Source organism: Vombatus ursinus, unplaced genomic scaffold (assembly GCF_900497805.2).
Source record: "Vombatus ursinus unplaced genomic scaffold, bare-nosed wombat genome assembly UNPS02009824.1, whole genome shotgun sequence".
Taxonomy (NCBI): domain Eukaryota; kingdom Metazoa; phylum Chordata; class Mammalia; order Diprotodontia; family Vombatidae; genus Vombatus; species Vombatus ursinus.
In genome coordinates, this window is record NW_020949602.1 from 4079508 (window position 1) to 4098506 (window position 18999).

The 18999-nt window shown below is 41.4% G+C and overlaps 1 protein-coding gene across 7 annotated transcripts in view; it reads right to left on the reverse strand.

Annotated features, from left to right (window-relative positions):
• The window catches only part of DAB1 (DAB1, reelin adaptor protein), a 705788-nt gene that overhangs the window by 379628 nt on the left and 307161 nt on the right, over positions 1–18999 (reverse strand). Inside the window, exon 1 of one of the 7 annotated variants that reach the window (XM_027852806.1) lies at positions 5185–5229. The exons of the other annotated variants lie outside the window; for them this stretch is intronic. The gene's annotated coding sequence lies outside the window, so the exon portion shown is untranslated. Of the gene's footprint in view, positions 1–5184; positions 5230–18999 lie in introns of those variants that run through there. 7 annotated transcript variants of the gene reach the window in all.

Consider the following 18999-nt stretch of genomic DNA (forward strand, 5'->3'; position numbering starts at 1 on the left):
TGGCCTTGATGGCTTCTAACACCCCTTCTGGAGACCAACAGACATTGAGATCACCCATTTCTGAAGTACTGAAGTATGAATACACAGTGGTTTGCAACATGACTGACAAGCACCAATCCTTCTCAAACCAATATGCCTCTAGCCCATCTTTATGAAGTTGCTCTGGAGTCTGAAATCAGGGTGCAGAACACAACAGAAAATAGGACACTTAGGCAAAGAGCTCATAGAATCATGGCACTAGAGTGACCTCTGAAACCATCTTGCCCAATCAGTACTTAATCAAGAAACCCTCCTACAGACGACATAGCCTCTGCTTGAAACCCTTACTTCATGTCGGACTCACCAGTCCGTCTTTATCCAATGGTGCTTTGTCTGGTTAAACAAAGCTGAATAACCAAAGATCAATGGGAAATCCAGCAACTTCCCTGATCTTAACTGATATGCTTTTACTGACATCCCTGCCAATGAGTTAATCAGCATCCCAATAGCACTCTGTCTCCCAGAAAGACATTGAAACAGTTTGAATGTCAGAAAAAGCAGAACCCTTAGAACATAAGAATGCGAGAGCCGGGAAGAAGTACAGGATGTGAGAGCTGGGTGAGGTCAGGGTTTGGAAGGACCTTAGAACAGAAAATGTCGGAGACGGGAAGGGCCTTAGAACAGTCTATCAGGGTTGGAAAAGATCTGAGATGATAAAATGTTACTTCTGGAAGGACCCTAAGAACACAAAATATTAGAGAAGGCAGGAATCTTAAAATACTGAATGTGAGAGCTAGAAGAGACCTTAAAACATTGAGAAATATAAGGGACCACAGCTTAGCAGGGTCCTGACCCCAACACATAGTAGCTAGGTGACTTTACACAAGCCACTTAACTTCTCTGAATCTTAGTTCTTTTTTCTGCAAAATGTCGGCTCTAAGATTTCTTACTACCTTGCTTATATAGGGTTGTTGAAAGGACATTGCTTGTGCTTACACATATTAATCCACATATGAATATGGACACTCCTCCCATCTAGGGAGGGAGACAGTGGAGTCCATGGTAGGTCTTGATCAAGGCCAATCTACCAGCTCTATGAAACCAGGCCATCTGAAAAGAAGAAACAACCTACTTGGACAACATTTGCTTTCAGCTCAGCTGTTCTTAACACCAGCTGTTCCGAATGAGGAGAAAGGCACCAGTACTGACAACATAGAATCACCCCATTCTATATTCATCCCCACCAACTACAAATCGAATTTCAGGGAGAGAGGCGGGGAGGTGGGGGAGGCCTAAAATTGAATATCTCCTCCTATTTATAGCCAAAGGCATATTTCCTAAGAAAGTGCTTTGTAAGCCGATGGTTCCACTTTTCACCAGTTTTTCTCTTTCACAGTTTAGTTCCTGAGTCTGTTTTTTTCCCCTAATACACACACACACACACACACACACACACACACACACACACACACACGACTCAGTGGTTGACCATTGCTAAAGAGATGGTGACTGAAGGGGTTTACCTTTGCGCCTTTTCACCAAAAGGAATTTGGCTCCCATTTGTTGACCTTTTGATATACAGCTTTCCTTCCTGGCCCCAAAAAGAACCTGACTTCAATTTGTCTACCAGTCCCAGGAAAACCTTAAAGTTTTAGAAACTGCCTTATCTCCATTTGAAAGCAAACTCCCCCCCTTTCAGCTCCCTTCATTATCTATTCTCATTGTTTATTACCTTCCAAATGGACCCAACCAACCCCCCTTCCTCTGGCCACCCTTAATCCTAGCTGGGTGCCACGAGGTCCAGGACCCAGGAGTTCTATTCACCCCAGCTTGCTGGCCACTCCCATCCAGATCTCCTTAGGCCCTGCCTCCCCCTCACCCCAAACTACTTGGCCACTCCTAGATCCCTCCCACAATCTTTCTCTACTTAAGATTCACCTTTACCCCATTCTGAGGCTGGGAATTTCTCATGCCTAGAGGCTGAGCTGTTCCCAAGCCCGCTTGTCCTCAGAGCATCACATGGCCTATCCACCCCAGCCCCCATTCAAACACTGAGCATCTCATGCCCAAAAGGCTGAGACTGCCTCAAGCCTGCTTGTCCTCACGGGCGTGACCTGGCCTATATGTGATTTACCTTTAATAAACTTTTTCTCTGACTGGAAGAAGATCTGGGTTGAATTCTTTCAGGCAGATGTGCGCCATGATTTGGGGCTTTTCCCAGCACCCCAAAACCTCCCATGATCTTGGGGTGCCTCTGTGCATCAAGGAGCACCCCAAAACCCCTACCCCTCTTCAGTGATGACTTGGTGTGGTCAATAGAGTATTGGACTTGGAGTCAGGAAGCCCTGGGTTCAATTCCCACCTTTAGGGAAGAGTAATCCAGGGCAACCAGTCCTATGATGATGATAACTATAGGTGACATTCACACAGCTTTCAGGTTTCCAAAGTACTTTACATTTGATCCTGCATTTGATGTAATCAATCAAGTACTATTAATTGCCTATTCTATGCCAAATTCTGGGGATACAAAGACAAACTCTAAGTAATCCTTGCCCTCAAGAAAACACTCAGTTGGGAGGAACAATGACTTCACAGAAGAGTAAACAAAAAAAACTACCCAAAAAATCAAATACAATGTCCAAAAATACACTACAAAAATAATTAAAATATATAAAAACACAATACAATATATTACACAAAATAAATGCAAAGCATTGTCAGGGAACAGCAGCAACAAAAAACATCAGGTTTTTTGGTCTAATCATAGTATATAATATATACTTAATAATTTTTTTCATACATTTTTCATTATTTCACTCAATTAATTCCCATGACCCTGCTATGATGTACTGAAGCCTGGATCTGTATAGATGGATGGATGAATGGGTGGATGGATGAACAAAGTCTTTATTAAGCAATTACTATGTGCCAGATGGGGCCAGTTTAGTGGCACAGCATATAGAATACTGGACCTGAAGTCAGGAATACTCATCTTCCTGAGTTCAAATCCGGCCTTAGATATTTAGTAACTGTGTGACCCTGGGCAAGTCATTTAACCCTGTTTGCTTCAGTTCCTCATTTGTAAAATGAGCTGGAAAAGGAAATGGCAAACCACTCCATTATCTTTGCCAGGAAAACTCTAAATGGGGTCTCAAAGAGTCAGACACAAATGAAATGACTAAACGACAACATGGGCCAAGCACCGAGAATACATATAGAAAAATAAGATGGTCCTTGCTCTCAAGACACAACTCCTTCCCATGGTGGCAACATGTATTGAAAAGATGTTCACAATCACTTCCAAGGTGTTTATAATACACACATTCAGCCTTTGCTTATTCAGTCTCCTGGGTGGGAGCTTGGGGCCGAGAGTAACCTGGAACTTGGAGGTCTCTCAAGGAGTAGGAGTTGGGAGTGACTCCCTTAGCCCAATGGCTACCTGTATGACAGAAGGAAGAGGGTTTTTGGCACTAAGAACCACGGTACACCCAATGCCCATAACATCCCAAGATTCCCAGATCAATAAAATAAGCACAGCCAGGTAGCTTACCATCTAATAAAGCACCAAAAGAGTTGGTGGAGTAGGAGATAGAAAGCTGACCTTGGAGTTGGAAAGACCTGGGTTCACCTACAAGTCTCACCTATACCCTATATTGGTTGTGTGACCCTAGACAAGTCAACTAACCTTTCAATTCTCTAAGCAAATTATTAAAACTAGAATTTACTGGAAAGGTGCTGTTTCTGAATTGGTATAGGGTGTTGTCTCATAACAGGTTATTCCTCATATCCATGAAATCACGTATCTGGTCTCTGCCTCTAATCACCAAGATGACAGCTGAAACTCCCTGCCCTGTGCCAATAAAAATATACTTCTCTATGGGCCCCTGTTGGATTCATGACTCTGCTTGCCTCAAGTACCATCCCTTGGCCAATCAACGATCCACAACTGTGACCCTAAAGCACAAATCTAACCGTATCTCTCACTTCTTAAAAAAAAAAAGTCCTGTGGCTCCTTATGACCTCTGGGATCAAATACAAAACTTCTCGTTTGGCACTGCCCTTCACAATGACCCCGTTATTCCAACCTCCTTTTCCAACCTTACTAGGCAATACTAGGGATTGGTAAAAGCAAGTGTTAGAAGACCTGCGTTTTAATCCTGCCTTTGATGGGCTGGAAGGAATATAGAAGCAGGTGATCAGGATGGTGCAGGTCTCTGAGTCTACATTATATGAAAATAACCTGAGGGACATTCATCTTAGAGAAGAAATAATTTAAGAGGGACATAATAGTAACAAGAAATGGTTGAAGGGAAAAGTAAATAGACTCGACCTGCTTGGTTTCACAGAGCAGAACTGAGCACAATGGGTGGCAGCTGAAGAGAGACAGTATTAAGCTTATAAGAAAAACAAAACTTCCTAACAGTCAGAATTCTCCAAAAGTGGAATAGGTTGCCTGGGGAGACAGTGCCCTGCTCCCAACCCCACTGGACATTCACAGGACCATGGATTGAGAGCTAAAGAAAACCCTTAGTACCACTGAGTCCAATCTCATTCTATAGATGAAGAAACTGAGTCACATGGAGGTTAAATGACTAATTCAGGGTCACAAAGCTAGTAAGTTTCTAAGGATAGGCTTTGAATTTTGGTCTTCCTGACCCCAATCCCTGGGGTACTCGTTGGGTACATTCCAGAAGATGTGTCTGATTAGGTATGGAATGGACTACATTACCTTCTAACTCTGAATTTCTTTGACTCCTCTGAAGCATGGGGGTATTGGACCCAATGAAAACACCATGGGCCTAGGGTTAAAAGTTCTTTGTAGCCCCATCTTCTTCTAGGTGAAATATGTGCAAACCCTGCTGGTGCTTTCTTCTCCCTGACAATCTGCAAGAATCCTTCCCCACCCTCTGAGCTCTCATCCTGGCACCAGTGGGTTTGCTTCAAAGACTTGATTTCCCTCCATAATTATCAGATTGCTTCCCAGCCTGGGAAATTCAAGCCCACAAACATGTTACAAATGTGTTGCCTTCCATTTTTTCATTAATCTTAATTAGCTACTAAAATACAATCCACCTCTGGAATGTGGCAGCTAAAAGGGAATATTGGTGAAATGTGATTTTCATTTCACACATAACTATCTATAAGCATCAACTCAGTTAAACACATCAATGCAGCTATTCTGAGAGCAGGTCGCCACAGAAGTACCTGGTATCTTGAATCAGAATCTCTCCAAGAGAAACTGGACCCCAATTTTCCTCTCTGCCCCTAAAAGGCTACAGGACCCTTAGCCCAATCACAGCAGCAATCTGAGTCCATCTGTTAAAAAAAAAAAAAAAGAGGAGGGCTTGCCCTGTTTCACTTCTAAGGTCCTTTCCACTTCTGGCATTCCTAGGATTCTGTGTGGTTGACAATTCCAGAGAAAAAAGTGGTGACCCCATTTTAACTTGCACTGTGTGCAGAAGAAAATGAACAAAATGAAAACACAACATCTTGGACACATTGGCCAAACATCTGAAATTCATCCATCCACCTTTGACAACTTCACTACGAAACCTCGATCCCAGAAGACTAATTGAACTTCAACTGTCCTGACTTCCAGAAAATAAGATCAACAGCTTTGTCAGCATCAGAGATGTACGACCTCACTCCTCTTGTATATAAAATATATGGCAGCAGACACATATATGCATATATATGTGTGTATAGCTATATTTAAATATGTAATTCTGGTATCATAGATGCACATGTGTGTATTGTGTGTGTGTGGGGGGGGATACAGGACCAGCTTTCAAGTCACAAATTTGGCTGGATTCAATTAAAGACAGTATGGTACAATGGAAAGAGCACCATTTCTGGAATCCAAAGTCATGAGTTCAAATCTTGGCTCTGCTACTTGCTACCTTTATGACCCTGAGCAATTAAGTTCCCTTCTCCGGGCCTCAGTTATCTCATTTGTAAAATGAGGAAGTTGGACTCTTATGTCCCTTTCTGCTCTATGATCCCATGTTTGACATTTACATGCCATAGGTGAGGCCATTAGCCGCTCTGAGCCTCATTTTCACTGGTGTGTAAGAAGGAGATAACAATGTCCTTAACAAAAAACAAGACGATGCCTCATCAGGGAGGCCGTAGAGGGCGCTCTCCCCAAGGTGCAGGTGGGAGCTGAACTCCTTTGTGATTCCCTCCCAGCGCAGGTGTGTTGGGGTCGCTGTGGGGCTCAGAGAAGTTGGATAGGTAAACGCTGAGATGTCTTTGCACTCCTCTCTTCTGCGAGGTGAGGTATAAGCAAGCACCACTGGCTGCTGTAAGCCATAAAGTCCAACTCCTTTCATCTTACAGAGAAGAAAAGTGAACACTTGCCCAAATGTCCCACAGGTAGAAAGTGAAAGAGTTAAGATTTCAACTCAAGTGCTCTGACTACAAAGTCAGCACTCTGAGACTCAGTTTCCCCTTCTGTAAAAGAGGAATGACAATACTTGCAATTATTCCCTCACAGAATTGTCATGAAGCTCACATCACACGCATTGCAGTACTTTAGCAACTTCAAAACACTATTTAAAGGCCAGTTATTATGTAGGAAGACAGTACAGTGTGATGGCGCAGGCACTAGACACGCAGAACTGGGTTCTGTTCCCGGCTGTGCCCCTTTCTGCCTGTGTGACATTGGGCCGGTTGCTTTCCCTCTCTGGGCATTAGTTTCTGCCTCTATAAAATGAGGGGGTGGGTCTAGGTGATAACTGAATCCCTTCCAGCCCTAAAATATTTATGATTTGAATTGAAAAACCTTTTAAGGATATTGCAATCTTCCCAAACATTCTGTCCTGACCTAGAAATCCACTGTACCCTGTAAATGTTTTTACACACTCCTTTTAAAATTCATGCCGCCATCAAGAAAAGTGACAGGCTAACTTATATGCCTGAAATTGGAAAAAAAAAGTGCTTTTAAACTCTTTCAGATAGCATTTAACTTTTTGGCCAATTTTATTTAGGTGTAAATCTGGGGACCGGTTTTTCTGCAACGGATAAAAGACTAGGGCCATCACCCTAAGGAGGGTCCCAGAGTAGAGGAAAGTTCTTCCAAATTGGTTTAAAAAACAGCTTGGAAAAAAAAGGAACCTGCTAAATAAATTCTGCCTCCAGGCCCAATAAAGTCTGCATCTGTGCACAAAAAGTGTATGTCCTGATGTGTCAGTGGCCATATACACACGGTGCACACACTTTGTGGTCTGGAAACCACGTTTAAGGCACTCGATGCATCTACATTCCTGAAACTATAGCTTGTATGACCCCTCCACTAAGTTACTTTTAATAGTCAGTCAGTGTTCATGATTAGCCCAAAGTAAAGTCATTGCAGGAGAGAAGTAGCAAAATCCTGTCTCTATTAAAGCTGGGAGGAATTCTCCCATAAAGATGCATAGTGTCAGAGGGAAGGGTGGCACACACAGACAGTGTACTGGTGAGGAGACACATGTCAAGGACACATATGGTCTAAATCAATTTACTCCTCAGGCACTACATGGCTCCAATGTATTTTCTCTGTTGGGTTCAGGATCTCTTACTAGGTGAGATATTTCGTTACAATGCTGACTGGAAAAGCGGGGAGAGAGATCCCCTCCCATCACCCCACTGGACTGCAGAAGAAGAGGGCAAAAGATGTTGAGGAATACTCTTAAGAACTGGCCTCTTGTTCCATGGAAAACAATCTTTTTCAATTCTAGAAATTACTGCGTGAGAAAGAATGACAGAGATAACTGCCCTGAACTGGCACCTTATAGAATATGTTTTGGCTGGGAATGACGGTGGTTAAGAGGTGACTTCTTAGATCCCGGCAGGGGAATGGCTGATATTTCAGTTAGCCAATGACCAGCAGCTTTGTAATTCAGAAAACTGATGGAGGAGCATCTTCTTATCTCTTAAAGGTGTGACTAAGTGTGAACCTTTCTTTTTCTTGCTTTATAAACTGCGAATGGAAGGGAGTCGTCAGGGGGCATCAGTCACTCCAGGTCTCACACCCTTTAAAAGCTGAGAAAGGCTATCCACAAAGAAGAAAGAACTATGGAGTTTGAATGAAGATCGAAGCATACTATTTACTGTTTTTTTTTTTCTTCTGTTGTGTTTTGTTTCCTCTTTCTGGTGGTTCCTCTATTGGTTCTAATTCTTCCTTACAACATCACTAATGTAAAAATATGTTTAATAGGAACGTATATGTATAGCCTATATCAGATTGCGTGCCATCTAGGGGAGGGAGGTGGGAAGGGGAGGGGGAGAAAAATTTAAAACTCAAAAGCTTATGGAAGTGATTGATAATTCAAAATATATTAATAAAAAAAAGCCTAGAAAGGAGCCACTCAGAAGAAAAACAAACTTAACACCTCTTTGTCTTGGTTACCTGGGGGACTCTATTGATCAGGAATCCCATGATCAACCCTCTTCTCATATATGTAACAGACTCTAGCTCACACTGGTTCAAGGATCACTCACTTTCTCTATCAGGGCTCTCAATGCACCTGGTTCCAATTTTTCAAAAGAAGGATTTGAAGGCAGGAGAAGTATAGGTTCAACTCCCATCTCTGACATGTACTGTGTAAGCCTGGCCAAATCATTTATTGTCTCTGAGCCTCAGTTTCCTCACTTGTAAAAATGGGATAAAAACACCTAGCTCACAGGGCTGTTGTCAGACATGAATAAGATAATGGATATAAACTGATTTGCTAAATTTAAAGCACTATGCCAATGCCAATTATTGCTAGTGCTTTGAGAGCTTTTTGGTCTGGACTTGTGATGCATTGGTATTAGGAATTCCTAAAGAGGAAACATCCTCTACCAAGTTAGGTAACAACACCATTAATAACAAGAATAATAAATAAAGCTAACAATTAGATAGTGCTTGAAAGTTTACAAAGTACTTTCTGTATGTTAATTCATTTGATCTTCACAACAACTTTGTGAAGGAAGTGCTATTATTATCCCCATTTCATCAATGCAGATACTAACACACAGAGAGACTGAGTTACTTGTCCATGGTCATGCAGCTACTAAGTTTCTGAGGCTGAAATTGAACTCATGTCTTACATCTGCAAGTCCTTAATTCTATCCTCTATGCCACTTATATTTTCCTATGCTGAACCCAATGACCCCAAAGACCTAGAGAAGGTAGTGGGACTTGGTCAAGGTAACACAAGTCCATTGGGAAGACTGCCAAAATGTCCTGTGTCAAAACCGTGTGTCCTTCTACTAAATGATGATTTTTTTCCCATTTAACTTCATAGGTTTAGAGTTTAAAAGAAACTAAGTGCATCTGGTCCAACGTCCTCCTTTTAAAGAGCAGAAAACTCAAATTCATGGAGGATAAATAACCTGTCCAAGGTTATACAGGTGGTAAGTATCAGAGCGGGCATTCAAACCTACTAGGTCCTCTGACCCCATCAAGGTGGAAGTAGAATGTGGACTTTCTAGTTCACATTATAATCAAGTAATTATTGATTTTCTACCATGTGCAATGGACAGCTGTCTCAAGGAAGTTCATTCAGTACAAGGAGATGTAGCTCAGAAGAGACTAGCCAGGGTCCACCTACAGATAAAAGCCCAGATCAAACCAGCGGAATGTCATACATAAAGAGGCATCTCATCAATGTGCCCTGATGAGTCGCACGTCTTCATAGGCATCTGGATTTGGGAGTGAGCCCCACTGTTACTGTTACTCATGTTACTGTCAGCAACTCACTTTGTTCCAAATTTAGACAATGCAAAGGTTCTTTGTTGGAATCATAAAACATTAGATATGAAAAGGAGCTTCGAATATAAAGGATGGGAGCTGAAAACATCATTACAACATGACAGGAAGAAACTTTTAAATGTAGAATATTAGAGCAAAAAAAGTTGGAGCTAGAAGGGATGTGGTAAGAGAAATCAATTTGGTATTCATGGGCCTGGGTTCTAATGTTAAAGCAGAAAGAGATATTAGAACACAGAACGGAAGGACACTGGATGTTAGATTGGGAAGGGACCTTGAGGTCTTGTATTATAGTCCCCTCATTTTACAAGCCAAGCGGCTGCCCAAGCTCTCAGATCAACTTCTTGACAAAGACAGGAGCTCCAGATTCCAGTCACAGGCCAGCATTCATTTCACCACACTAAAGTACTATGTCATCTTTGTTTCTGAAAGTAATCAGGACTTACTAAAACACTAGAAACTAATGCTGGAAATCCAGCAATGTTTCTGAGTGCTTATATAAAGTCCCAGAAATTCTGAGCTCAGATGGGGTCTCAGAGATAAAGCAGAGATCCCTTACTCTTAGGATTACAGAGGCAGATGGTGGCCACAGTGGATGATGCTTCAGGTCTGGAGTCAGGAAGACTTGAGTTCAAATCTTGCCTCAGACACTTAGCTGTGTGACTCTGAAAAGTCACTTCACCTCTGTTTACTTCAGTTTTCTCATGTGTAAAATGGGGACAATAATAACACCTACTTCCCAGGGTTGCTGTGAGCATCACTTGAATAATTACTGTAAAGCACTTAGCACAGTGCCTGGCACATAGTAAGGGCTATAGAAATGTTAACTATTTATTGTTGTTGTTGTTAAATGAGGACTTTAGCTTTAGGACTTTGCCTAATCATCTCATTTTTCAAGTGAGAAAACTGAGCTCCACAAATGAATGAGTTTATGCAGGATAAGAAAGCAGTGTTGTTACAGTTGAAAGAACTTGGGATCTGGAGCTGGAGAACCCAGGTTTGAATTTCAGTTTGTAACTTCTTACGTCTGAGAAGCCTGGCCTTAAATGTACCTCCCAGCTCCAATCTAGGATTCCATGATCACACATAGCTAGTAAGTGGCTAGGCCAGGATCTGAACCTAGATCCTCCACCTCCAAAGTCTCATTTGCTTTCCATGACACCATCCTGCCTCTCCAATGGCCTTCCTCATTTTAAAGGAGGAAACTGAGGCTGAGAGAGAAGTGATTAGTCCAGGGTCACAAATCAAAGCAGACACGCTAATAGAATTTTTCACCTCCAGCTGTTGACTTCTTTGTACTTTTCTTACTTTCCTACTGTGGAGGCTGGTGAAGAAGGGAAATTGAAAGGAAAAGCAACCCCAACCTGAAGACGAACATGGGAAAGCATCCTGGCACAATGGAAAGAATGCTGGAATTTGGATCAGAAGACTTAGGTTCAAATTCCAGTTCAGCCACTTAATCTTTGCGACCTTGGGCAGATGTTACTTGGCTTTTCTTCTGTCGAATGAGGGTATTGTACTAAATTACTGTAAAGGGCCCATCCAGCTCAAATTTCTATGATCCTAAGTCTTTTCATGAGTCTCTGTATTTACTATTGTGTAAATAGTACAATTTACTATTTACTATTTCTTACAACTCTTCTTACAAGAGGTCGGGGCCTCTGAGATCCCTCCCACCTCAAAATCTGTGATTCTACTATTTCTTCCAAGTCCACTAGCATTTGTTAAGCACATATTCTGTGCTAGGTACTGTCCTAAGGGATGGGACGCAAAGAAAGGCGAAAACCCAGTCGCTGCTCTCAAGGAGCTTGCATTTCAATGAGAGAGACAAAATGTAAGCTAGTCAGTAGAGACAAGATAGATGAAGAGTAAATGAAAAGACATGATGAGTGCTCATCCATCATTCACTTCCAGTCAAGAGCCACAAGGGAAAATCAGATAGATAGATAGCGATATATGTATACATGTATGTATACACACATGCATTTTATATGTGTATATATTATATATGTATATGTCATGCATACATATATTATGTGTGTGTGTATATATATACCTATATATTATACCTTGATTTTACCTTTATATATATATATTTTATTTTATATATACAACACACACACACACACATATATATATACATATATATTATACCTTGATTTTCAAGGAAATGCTAACTATTTGCAATGCATAAGGTACTTCCTGACCTTAGTGAGGATTCTGAGAAATTTACAAATGACAGTATTTTCTCCTTCAAGGTTCCACACCTGGTTATTCATAAAGGGAGGGAGCCGCAACCCTTTTAATAAGACTGAACATCAACCAATCACCAAAAAACTTATCTACAGAGTATCACCTGTGTCCAGTGTCCCCTCTCTTTGTGGTGGGCATCCCTTTTTCAGACAACCAAGGCTCAGATTGTAGTTCTTCCCCTGGGAACTGGAATATTTGGAAACACAGAAAGGCTCTGCTGGTGACAGAGGATCCATCAGTGATGTTTATAATAGAAGCATCTAATAAGATCTGGTCTGACCTCCAGCTGACTTTTTCACTGCTAGTCCCATAAAAGGCTTCGTGCAAACCCAGTCTTCAAGGAAGCCCATCACGGTTCTTTATCTTGTCTGAAGCACCCACCAAATGTCATTTTGCTTTCAGAATGACTAGGTACACTCTGTGTATGTACAGTAGATTATCTGGTAGTAATATCATACTGTCCTCAAAAACTATTTCTACTCACACGGATGACCTTTCCAACTAATATATACACTGCTTCGTGCTTCAGTTACAAGAAACGCACGACCTCGTTTCCCCCTGTGTTCCTACCTTAAAGAAATAAATCACAATGTTGACTGATTGAAATACTTAACTGCCAGTCAGATCACTCCATCCCTCCATACTTTCTGGTCAGCGTGAGTGACCCTCCGTGATACTGAGCAGTGATTAAATTTTAACAACACGTAGTCCCCCAGCGTGCTAAGCCAAGTGAGCAGTTACGAACAAATATCGGCTTGAGGTAGAGAGAAAGAAGCAGGTGGTTTGCTTCTGAGCATGTGGTGCATATGTGTGAGGACATCAATTGAATATGTATGCATCAATGTATATGTATGTATATGCATATGTATATATGTATATACATATATGAATTCTGAATATATACATGTATGTGTGTATATATACCATATAAATGAGAGAGGTAGACAGACACAGAGATCAGATATAAAAAGAGATAGCAGTGACTAGAAAACTAGGCTCAGAGCAGAAGAAACCCCAACTGACACATTGTGGCTGTGAGATATGGGCAAGTCATTCAATCCTTTAGTGGTCTATGTAACTCTACGCTGATAAGCCACAGAGAAGGTACTGACCCACACTGGCAGAGGGGCTGGGACGCTCACAGAAACTGAGCTCAAGTCCTATCTCAGGCACGTTTTAGTTCTGTAATGATGGCCAAGTTACTTTTACCTCTCAATGTCTCAGGCAACTATTTAAAATTTATAGGTTAGGTACTGTTAGAAAGCTTCATACTGGGTCTTCCCAATACCAATCAACTCCAAGGTCTAGGTCATAACCCTCTCTTCTCAAAAAAGAGCAGTGCAAAGGAGAGAGTCCGTGACTGTGGAGTAAAAGAACCTGGATTCAAATCCTACCTTGGCTTTTTGCTATCTGAGTGAGCTTGAGCATGAAAAGTCACCTTTTGGGGCCTTAGTTTCTTCCTCTATAAAATTAGGGGACTGGACCAGCTCACCTTTAGGGTCCCCTTCCAACTCTAAATCTATGACACTATATGACCCTAGGATCTAACCACACATGAGAGAAAATGTGGTGTAAAAGAAGTAACCTTAAGCAGTACTGATATAGCACTTCGGGGCTTTCGGTAAGCTTTTTATATGTCACCTCAGTTCAATTAATCAATCAATAAGCATTTAGTAAGTGCATACTATGAATAAGGCACCACTGTGCCGAGCACTGGGGAGACATGAGGTAGGTACTAAAGGGAGAATATGACCCCATTTTACATAGGAGGAAATCGAAGCCCAAAGATGTAAAGCTACTTGTGTACAGACACACAGCTAATGAGCGTGTCCTTACTACTTATCTACCTTTGACAAATCACTTCATCTTTCTGAGCCTCAATTTCCCCATTTATAAATGAGGGGAGATGTATATATACATACACACACATATTATATATACATACATACATACACACATATATACATACACACATACATACACATATGTGTATGTGTGTATATATGTGTGTGTGTGTATATATATATATATATATATATGTATATACATACTCATTTGATCTTGACAACAAGCATGGGAGATAGTTTTTTTATTATCCCCATTTTACAGAGGACTTGCCCAGGGTCACCCATTCATTTAGTGTCTGATTTGCATTCGGTTGTAAATTCTATTGGCATTTATCTGATAGAGAAAATATGACCAGTGCTACTGTCCAGAAATGTGAGGAGTCGGGTTTGTAAACTGTGAAACACTGGATAAGGAGGTGATATTGGCATTATCGAAAAGTGAAAAGGATTTAGGCTCCCAGTCTATCTGCCTTCCAAATTGCCCCTGCACCATTTCTATTAGATAAGATCTACTGTTTCTGCATCTGAAAATGACTTCCTGAATCCATTAGCAAGAGTGGGAGAAAAGCACTCATCAGCCATGCACTGTGGCACGCACAGAATAAATCCAGGAGATTGAGTAACCCTCTACTAGCGTCCCCTGGAACGCGCTTCAAGAACATAATCGCTACTTTCCTATAAAATCCAAGTTCATCTTTTTTCATTACAAATTATATGTTGGAGGCCTGATTCTGAAATGTGTATCAGAAGGTACTTAAGGGATTATTAAAGAATGAAGAGAATTTTCCCAGCCTGATTTCAGGCCCCTTCGAGATGGAGCTCCTTCCCAGAGAAGAGAAAGAGAAATGTACATTTATTAAAAGATGAAAAAAAATTAAAAGTCGACTATGACCCTGTAGAGAGCAAAAGCCTCCATAGGACTTCCAGGAAGGAGAACCCATTGGAATGGCCTTTATCTAAATGTTTACTGAGAGGAACAATTCAATCCTGATCATTACAGGGTAAAATAAATAAATGTGTCCATGATTGTTTAAAGTTTATGAATTACAAAAGGCTTAAATAAGACACAGAATAACTGGAGGAAACAATGGGCCATCTTGAGATTCTTACTCAAAGCTCTCACAGTGTCTTGTTCTGGTGTTTCCTAAGGATTTATCCCACTTTATCTCGAAGGTCAGCTGTCTGAGTTTTAACATCTAGCAGCACCATGGTGGAGGGGAAAGGAAGGGAGACGATTTGGAAGCAGAGGGCCTGGGGTCAATTCTGGCTCCACCTTTTATTACTTCGATGACTTTGGGCGAGTCGCTGAATCTCTGTACAATCTTTCTCATCTATAAAATCAGGGGGTTGGACTAGATGACCTCAGAAGTCCCTTCCGACTCAAATCTATGGTCCTACTCCATTTTAAACTCCCTAAATTATAACTATATATAGTTATAATTATGCAGTTATATTTAGTTTATGTATATAATATTATATTATATAATGTTATATAGTTACATCAAATTTGGAGATCCAGCACTTTGCACAGTTCCTGGCACACAATGGATGCTTAATTAATGTTTATTGGTTGATTTATTGATATATGGGGGCGGCTAGGTGGTACAGTGGATTGTGCATTGGGCTTAGAGTTGGGAACACCTGAAAGAAAATCTGGCGCCAGACGATTACTAGCTGTGTGATCCCTGACAAGTCACTTAACCTTAGTTTCCGCAGCTATAAAATGGGAATAATAATCGCACCGACCTCCCAGGGTTATTGTGAGGATCAAATGAGATAATGTTTGTAAAGTGCTTAGCACAGTGTCTGGCACATAGCTATTATTGTTATCACTGTTATTATCAGTTTTGTCTTCCTATTTTCAGCACCAAGCACAGAACCTTGCATAGTAGAAGCTGATTTGGGCTCATTAGAATGAAAGTTCTATAACAATCAGAGCTATCCAAGAATAGAATGCAGGCTTCCTGAATTAATTTCCCAAAGTGGGCAGTCTTAAAGAAGAAGCTGGATGACCATTTGTGCTTAAGATGGCAGGAGTTAGAGCTGTAAGGTGCCTTAGAGATCATCTGGCCTGGCCCATCCCTCCCATTTTTCAGAGAGGGAAATTGAGGGCAAGAACACTTTTTTAGCCTGAAAGGTGATATGCCTTGCCTAAAGTTACCTAGTTAGTAAATGGTGACAGACCTAGAACTCCAGGTTCTGGACTACCAGGCCAGGGTTTTAATGATTACATGTATTCCTTTTTCAGTTATATCTGACTCTTTGTGATGTCATTTGTGGTCTTCTTGCTAGAAATACTAGAGGGGTTTGCAATTTCCTTCTCCAACTCATTTTACCAATAAGGAAACTTAGGCAATAGGGTAAGCTGACTGACCCAGGGCCATACAACTAGTAAGTGTCTGAAGCTGGATTTGAACTCAGGAAGATGAGGCTTCATGACTTCAGGCTGCGTGCTCAATTCGCTATGGTGGCACCTAGCTGCTCTAGTGAGGACATTAGGGTGTCTCTGCTCTCCAAAGGCTTGTATTCTCCTGCTCAGCCCAACGCCTTCATGCACATACATCAGCATCCTGGAGACGCAAGGCCCATCACCCTTGGCTAGTGTATGGCCAAGTTAAGGCAGATGTACAGCATATGTGCATTTGAGGTTGGCTTTCTTATTTTTAGCAGAGCGTTTAGTGAGGCAGAGGAGTCACTGAACTGGGATGAAGTCGATTTTACTGCACAGACTTGATAAGTTACTCTGAGGAAGGCTAAGAATATATGTTGAAAAGCCTTTATTTGGGAGTCTCAAAAGTAGAATTGATGGGATCCCGCAGCAGACTCTAAGCAGTGTTGACCCCTGCTTTGTATTTTTTCCCCTTATTAGAAGTGAGTTAGCATTTAGCAGAATTTGGAATCACAGTACTTAGATTCAAATCTTGATTCTGATACATGGGCAAGTTACTTAATCTCTGGGCTAAGATGAGATTCTATGTGTAAAGCACTATATAGATGCTATGTGTACCATCATCATCATCAATTAGTATTGCAATAGTTTCAACAGTCCCTGAAGTGCCTTGCACAACTAGATCTCTGAAACTCTGACAGTGGAACCAGAGGCTTCATAAGACCTGGATTTTATACCCAGCTCTAGCAATGACTTCCTTCGTGATCTGGGTAAATCTCTTAGCATCAGATTCAGAACTGGAAAAGCCAATCCCCTCAAATTGCAGGTGAGGAGATTGAGGCCCTCAGGGAATTTCTCAAGGACAAACTGCCATTAATTATCAGAACCAAGATTCAAATCCAATTCTTCCAAGTACCACATTCTTTTTTTTTTGCCTTTTTGGTGAGGCAATCGAGGTTAAGTGACTTGCCCAGGGTCAAAAAGCTAGTAAGTGTCATGTGTCTGAGGCCGGATTGGAACTCAGGTCCTCCTGACTCCAAGGCCGGAGCTTATCCATTGTACCACCTAGCTGCCCCCAAGTACTACATTCTTTCTCCACCTCTCTGGAATACTATTTCCTGGCCTGCAAAATTGAATACAAGAGGTAGTGTGGTATAATGGCTAGAGCCAGCCTTGGCATCAAGAAGACCTGAGTTCAAATCCTGCCTTTCACTCATACTAACAGTTTCATCCTGGGGAAGTAATTTATCCTTTAAAGACTCCAAGCAACCCTCTAAGATCATAAGTTGCGGACAAATTACCAAATCTTCCTTGGTGAGAGAGTTTCTACTTTAAACTGATGAGAGTTTCTATTCTCTATTGATAAAAGGGGCCCCCTACATCAATAAAACCACAGATCTCCAACAAAAATAGCCGCTCCCCCCCCATATTAAAATCAATAAATATCAATTGTTCCTGTTCTATATACTAATCACAGTACATCTGGTGTTTGGACTAGGTGGTTTCCAAGATTCTTTCCAGTTTTAACATTCATTGTGGAACTATTATAACCTGTAATGATGAAAATTATAATATTAAAATGATGAAGATAATATTACTACTACTATTAATTGCTAACATTTATATAGCACTTTAAGATTTGCAAAGCACTTTACAGATCTGTTTTAATTTATTCTCAGGACAATCCTGGGAGATGTGTTTTTCTTAACCCTTTTTACAGATGCAGAAACTGAGGCAGACAGAGGTTAAGTGACTTGCCCAGGGTCACATAACTAGTAAGTGTCTGAGAGCAGATTTGAACTCAAGTTTTCCTGCCTCCACCTCTAGTACTTTTCACTATACCATCTAGATGCTTTGGGAACAATGCTGGATTGGGAGTCATGGGGACTGGGCAAATCACCTGAGCTCTCTGAGTCCCAGGTTTTGCCTCTGCAAAGGAAGGGGATTATTAGCTAGAGCACCCCACGAGTCCCTTGCTACACGATCCTCTAAGTCGGGGAACTTTGCCTTTAATTGTGAAATCCAAGATGGATCATAAATCAATTGGATTGATTGGTGATGTCACCCTCCAGTGACGCAGATCACAAGCCATCCATGCCTGTCCATCCTACTCTACTCCTGTCTATGTCATCTCATCAATCCTCCAGGTTGCTGAGGAGGAGGGGTGGCCACTATGTTACTGGCTTTTCCCTACATCCCCTGTCATGACAATAATGCCAGTGGTCCCCCAGGGGGCCAGCTTTGCATGGACCATCCCTTCCTCTTGCTCTGTGACTGGCCCATCCATTTGTCCCTCCAGTCAGATATTTCTCTACTGACCATTTGGAGCTTGAAAGGACCTTATAAGCTATCTAGTCTGACCCCTCATTTAACAGATGAGGAAACTGAGTCCTAGAGAGGAAAAATAACCTGCCAAAGGGCGCAACTCCAGTACATAGCAGAACCAGGATTCAAACCCAGGTCTTCTGGACTTCACAATAGAGTGTTCTATCTCCCCAGTTTCCATCTTTCAGTCTTGGAACACTTTCCAAAGGACAGAAAGGAAGGCACCTTCCTGATAGCTCAGACAGAAGTTGTCCCAGAACATTATTCAATGAGTATTTGATGAGTATCCAATGAGTATTCAATTGAGTATTTCGATGGGTCGAGAATGCTTGCCTTAAGCAACTGTCTGACACACTTTTACAGGCTTTTAGCAAATACATAATAAAAAATAACAACAACAATAAATAACATTTATAGGGATAGGGAGGAGATCTATGATTTCCTTGTTATAGGGAACTCCCAGGTAAGGAAAC